Source organism: Macrotis lagotis, chromosome 1, assembly GCF_037893015.1.
Source record: "Macrotis lagotis isolate mMagLag1 chromosome 1, bilby.v1.9.chrom.fasta, whole genome shotgun sequence".
NCBI classification, from domain to species: Eukaryota; Metazoa; Chordata; class Mammalia; order Peramelemorphia; family Peramelidae; genus Macrotis; species Macrotis lagotis.
Window position 1 is genome coordinate 69068285 of NC_133658.1, and position 6000 is coordinate 69074284.

Genomic DNA, 6000 nt, shown 5'->3' on the forward strand with positions numbered 1-6000 from the left:
CATCATTAAGTCCCTCTCATTTTCCTCTTCTCCTCTACTCTATGCTTCGCCTGAGTACTGTATTTGAAGATCAAACTTTCTGTTCAGCTCTGGCCATTCCAACAGGAACATTTGAAATCCCCCTGGTTCATTGAAAATCCATCTTTTTTTCCCTGGAAGAGGACATTCAGTTTTGTTAGGTAGTTGATTCTTGGTTGCATTCCAACCTCTTTTGCCTTCTGGAATATTATATTCCAAGCCCTATGAGCTTCTAAGTCCAATGTGATCCTGACTGCAGCTCCACGATATTTGAATTGTGTCCTTCTGGCTGCTTGCAATATTTTCTCTTTGACTTTGGAGTTCTGGAATTTGGCTATAATAGCCTTGGCATTTGTTTTTTTCAGATCTCTTTCTCAGAGAGATCAGTGGATTCTCTCAATTGCTATTTTGCCCTCTGCTTCTAGGATATCAGGGTAATTTTCCTGTAGTAATTCTTTGAAAATGATGTCTAGGTTCTTTTCCTGATCATGACTTTCAAGTATTCCAATAATTTTAAAATTATCTTTCCTGAATCTGTTTTCCAGATCAGCTGTATTTTTTCAATGAGATGTTTCACATTTTCTTTTAATTTTTCATTCTTTTGGTGCTGAAGTATTGTATCTTGATTTCTCCTAAAATCAGTAGCCTCCCTCAGTTCCATTCTACATCTTAAGGATTTGTTTTCCTCAGAGAGCTTTCTTATTTCTTTTTCCATCTGGCCAATCATGCTTTTTAAAGAATTCTTCTCAATAACTTTTTGAACTGTTTTATCCATTTGACTTATGCTGGGTTTTAACATGTTATTTTCTGCAGCATTTTGGGGGTTCTCCTTGACTAAGCTGCTGACTTCTTTTTCAGGTTTTTTCCTGCATCTCCTTTCTTTTCCCAATTTTCCTTCTATCTCCCTCACTTGATTTTCAGTCTTTTTTGATCTCTGCCATAGCCTGAGCCCAATTTCTGTTTTTTTGCAGTCTTTATATGCATGATCTTGTACTTCCTCATCTTCAGATTGAGTATTTTGATCCTTCTTGGGATCATAGGCAATGTATTTCTCTATGGTGTTCCTCTTTTTTCTCTGCTTACTTATTTCTCCAGTCTGTGTCTGGTTTTGGGGTACTTCCTGAGCTTGGAACACCCCTTCACACAATGTTCTCCATGTGTGAGGCTCTGTCTTCCCTCCTGATCTGTGAATGACCACAAGTGCACCCCTCTGCCATGGGGCTGAAATGGGGGGGGGGGCTGTTGTTCAATGAGGGGACCTAGACTGAGATCAGGTCTGAATGTGGTCAGAGCCCCAGAGTCCTTTTCCTGGAACAGAGAACAGATTTAGGCAATCCCTCATAACTCCACTACCTAGTATCAGCACTCACACCTGGGTACTCCTGCTTACCAGCTCTGCCTGCTTCTGGCTCCTGGATCTGGGCTGCCGAGCCAAGCTGTTTTCTGAGTGCCCTGAGGGCTGGGGTCATGATCCCGCTCTGGCAGAGGTCCCCCTGCTGATCCCCCAAGTTGCACCCTGTGCTTCCCCGGGGTGTAGGTTAGGAAACTGCCCCCACTGCTGTGAGCCAAGGCTCCTGGCTCCCTGAGGCTGCCTCCAGGAGGCTGAAGTTCCTTCAGTCTAGAGGCCATCCATCCAACCCCATGGAGCAGAGCCTTTCTGCTATTTTCCAGGTTACCTTGGGCTGGAGAATTGCCTCACTGGATCCTTCTGTGGATTCTGACTCTCAAAATTTCAGTTAGAGTCCTTAGTTTATAAGTTTGGAAATATTGGAGAGAGCACCTAAGAGAGGATCCTTTCCTGTTGCCATCTTGGCTCCCTAACTATTGGATTTTTACAATTCTGGGAATTATAAACTATATTTTCGCCACTTCCTTTTTTATAATGGGGGAAATGGATAGAAAGGGGTTTAATGAGTTACTGAAAGGCATAAACCAATAACTATGTGAGGAAAGACTTGAAATCATTTCTTTCTTTATCAAGGCCAAATACTATGTTAATTTTGTATCCAGCTATGGTTATACAGGTTTCTATTCAATCACAAGAAAAACTGTAAAGTAAAAAGGGGAAAAGCATATGAATTTTTTCACAAATAATAAGGCAGTAAGAAAAAGAAGAAAAATATAGAATGAAATGCTTTGAATATCTTTGATAAAACTTCAAAATCCTAAATTTAAAATTCAATTGATACCAATATTTAAGAATGAGAGACATTGCACATTAGACAAGTGCCATTAAATGGATACACATTTAGAGACCAGAGTAAAGAACTTCCTGCTAATTTGTTGGGAATTCTTGACTAAATTGTGAAATGAATAAGATATAGAACATTGTTACATAAGGAATACTAAAGAGTCACAAATTAACTACAAAGAAGTAATGCACTGGAGAACAATATGGAACTATGCCCAAAGAGCAATAAAAATGCTCATTCCCTTTGACCCAGCAATTCCAATTCTATGTCTATATCCAGAATAAATCATAAAAAATGGGAAAAGTCCCACATACTCCAAAAATTCATAGAAGTTCTTTTTGTAGTGGCAAAGAATTGTGGAATGACTAAACAAGATATGATACATGAAAACTATGGAATTTCATTGTTTGATAATAAACCATAAATGATTGGATTCTAAAGAAGCATGGAATGACTTATGCTGGATGGAGAGATCAAAGCCAAGAGAAAATTAACATATCCATCAATAACAACATTGTGAGATGGTCATAATTGATAGAGGTAGTTCCTCTCAGCAGTTCATAGTGCTAGGACTAATATATTAGACCGATTATGGACTATGTTATCCCAATCCAGAGGAACAAAAAACAAAACAAAACAACACCAAAAAATAACCCTTCAGAATCTGATGAATACTTTATAAAAATTATTTTTCCTGAATCTCTTTCCCTTAATCATAATTCCTCTCACTAACATAACTAATCTGTAAACATGGTTATCAAAAATATGTATGTACAGTGCTAACCTGACTGTTCATAACTGAGAGGAGGAGAGTGGTAAGGGAGGGTAGAAGAAACTTTTGTAACTTGAAAATATACATGTACATATGGTTGAAAAAATAAATAAATAAGTAAATAAGTTTTAAAGAAAGAAAGAAGGAATGTACTATCTGCAGCAAGAAAAAGGGACTGAAAAATAGAAATACATCTGGAATTATTTTATGCATGTTATATATGTGTGAGTCTAACAGTAAGCATCTCTAGGCTGAGATGAGGGCAAAAAGCAGAAAAAAGGAATAACAAATAAATTCATATGATAACCATTGAATAAAGAATAGCAAATTTTACAAGAGTAATAGCAAGGAGTGTAGAATAGATTTTCATGTGAAGCCATGTTTCATTATAATATTTATGGTTATTTTATTCCAAAAATTAAAAATAAATCAAATATAAATATTAAAAAAAGAAATTACATAGTCACGAGGGATCATCCGGTGAAAATATTTGGAATTGGGGCTTAGAGTGTCTTCTATGAGGAAGAGAAAGTATAGAGCAAGTGGATTGTAGAATGAAATAGAAAGGATGAAGTTATGAAGTCTCTTAAAAGCCAAAAAGGGAAAATCATATTTGTTATGGGAGGTAATAAAGAATCATTGATGTTTGTGAATTAGATGATTCCATGGCTACATTGCTACTCTAGGCAAACTACTTTTATAGCTGAGCTGAGGTTGGAATGGCCTGAGAAATGTTTAGTATTGCACGAAGTGTTTGTCTGAGCTTGAGTTGAGAAAGGGTTGAACAAAATTCACTTGTCCTAAGCCACATGATACTAGGGACAAGGGATCTTCCACTGAGGAAGACACATTTTGAAATATAGGACTATTTGAGGCCAAGACTTCATGATTTGATACGAGGTTATATAGTTGCTCTGTTTATAAAGGACTAATACAATTGACCCAAGATGAAAAGTAGGAAAAATGGAAAAAGTAGATCACAGAGCAACAAAAGGTATGAAGAGGTTACAGCTTCTGAGTCATTGCACAAAAGTTAGGTTCTTGAGTTACACTGAGATAAGAATGAGAGTTTTCAAGAATCATTTAAGGAACTCCAGGCAAGAACTGAATTCTGGAGATGCCCATCCGTTGGGGAATAGCTATACAAATTATGGTCCTTGAATATTAGGCAATACTATTGCTCTATAAGAAAGCATAAATGATTGAAATCTAGAGAAGCATGGAATGACTTACAGGACAGATGTTGAGTGAAGGGAGTAGAGCCAAGAGAACAATGTTCACATCAACAATATAATGCGATGAACAACCTTGATGGAAGCAATGCCTCTCGGCAGTCCAGTGATCTAGTATAACTGTATCTAACTGATTTTGGAGTATGTTATCCCCAACCAGAGAAAGAAAAACAACAAAACACACAGAAAAATATGTTTCTGTATCTGATGATCACTTTATAAAAATGATCTCTTATGTATCTCTTGCCCTTAATTCTAATTCCTCATGCCAAAATTAATAATTTGTAAATGTATTTAATGATATATATGTAAAATGTTAACCTATTACCTGCTGAGGATAAGTGGGTTGGGAAGTGAGGGTGGAAGGAAACTTTGTAACTTGGAAATATGCATATATAATTGGATGAAAAAAATAAATTTTTAAAAAGAACTGAATTCTGTTCATTTTGGGGAGGACAGGATCATGGAAATTCAAAGAAGAAAAATTTTCCTAATCAGAAGTCAGAATAAATAGCATTGAAATACTACCCCCCCCACACTCATACCACTATAGGGTACGAGTTTTGTTGAGATTTTTTTCTCTTCAATATTTGATTCCCCCAATCATTTAATTACTAATTTTATGGGGAAACTGGTACATGTACACACCTCATCATTTTGCTAAGATGGTGGGATACATATGGAAGATGTTAAGTGTCCAGTTTCCATAAGAAATGAGTACTAGTGTGCATTTTTGAACATGCTACAATTGTTATGTCTGTTCTACAACATTTGGAAGGAATATTTTGTTCTTGGCTATATAGCAAGGACTTCTGATATCTTTGACAAGTATTGATCCATATTTGGCTAGAACATTCAGGTCTGAAGGATAAATAAGAAAACTATGTTATAGACATAATTGATCCTCAGCCCAGTACATTTTTTCAGTTATATGTACAGAGAATGGAGTCACTTATCTTGGCCAGAAGCAGGAGCATTAGGCATCTAGGAGTCTAGGATTTCAGGTCAAGCCAGAATTGAGCCTGTTGAACCAAGCATCTGAGACATTAATCCAGCAATGAAACTCTCTCACTAAGTAAACTTGTTGGCACCAGTACTATGTAGAAACTAAGTTAAGTTATGAATTCAATCTATTATTCTTTCTCCTATTAATTGAAAGCAAAATTCTATAGGGTTCATTATGTCCTTGCAATGTAGAATAAAATATTTTCTTTACTGTTGCTATATTGTAGAGAGAAAAACAGTCCTTTATAAAACTATATGTTATAAAAGGGTTTAAGGGAACTTGAATATGAGTCACAGAATCACTAAATGAAATGGGATGACCTATGGGGGCTCAAGTCAATCACAGAGAAAATAGAGATCCACAGTTCTTTCAGAATATTCCATCACCCAAGGGAGAAGAAATAATATATCTGTCTCTGAGTTAGTCACACCAGTGTCAACCACATTAGGTTTTATTTTCCCTGTTTTTAAAATAATATTTTTAGAAATATTTTACTATTTCATATATGGATTCTGACAGAGATAATATTGGATAATGCTGGAGGGTAAATGTTATCCACATAGGAACATAAGCAGGGTTGAGATTATAGAACTGAACAGCACACACATTACATATTTGTCTCATTTGACCTTCATAATTCCTCTCAAAGGTTTGTAGCTCCATATGATCTCCAGTTTAGAGTGAGTATCCTTAGATTTACTCACATTTACACAAATATTATCAGAATGAATATTGAATTCTTGTCCATTGTGCTTTACCTTATACAAATATAACCAAAAC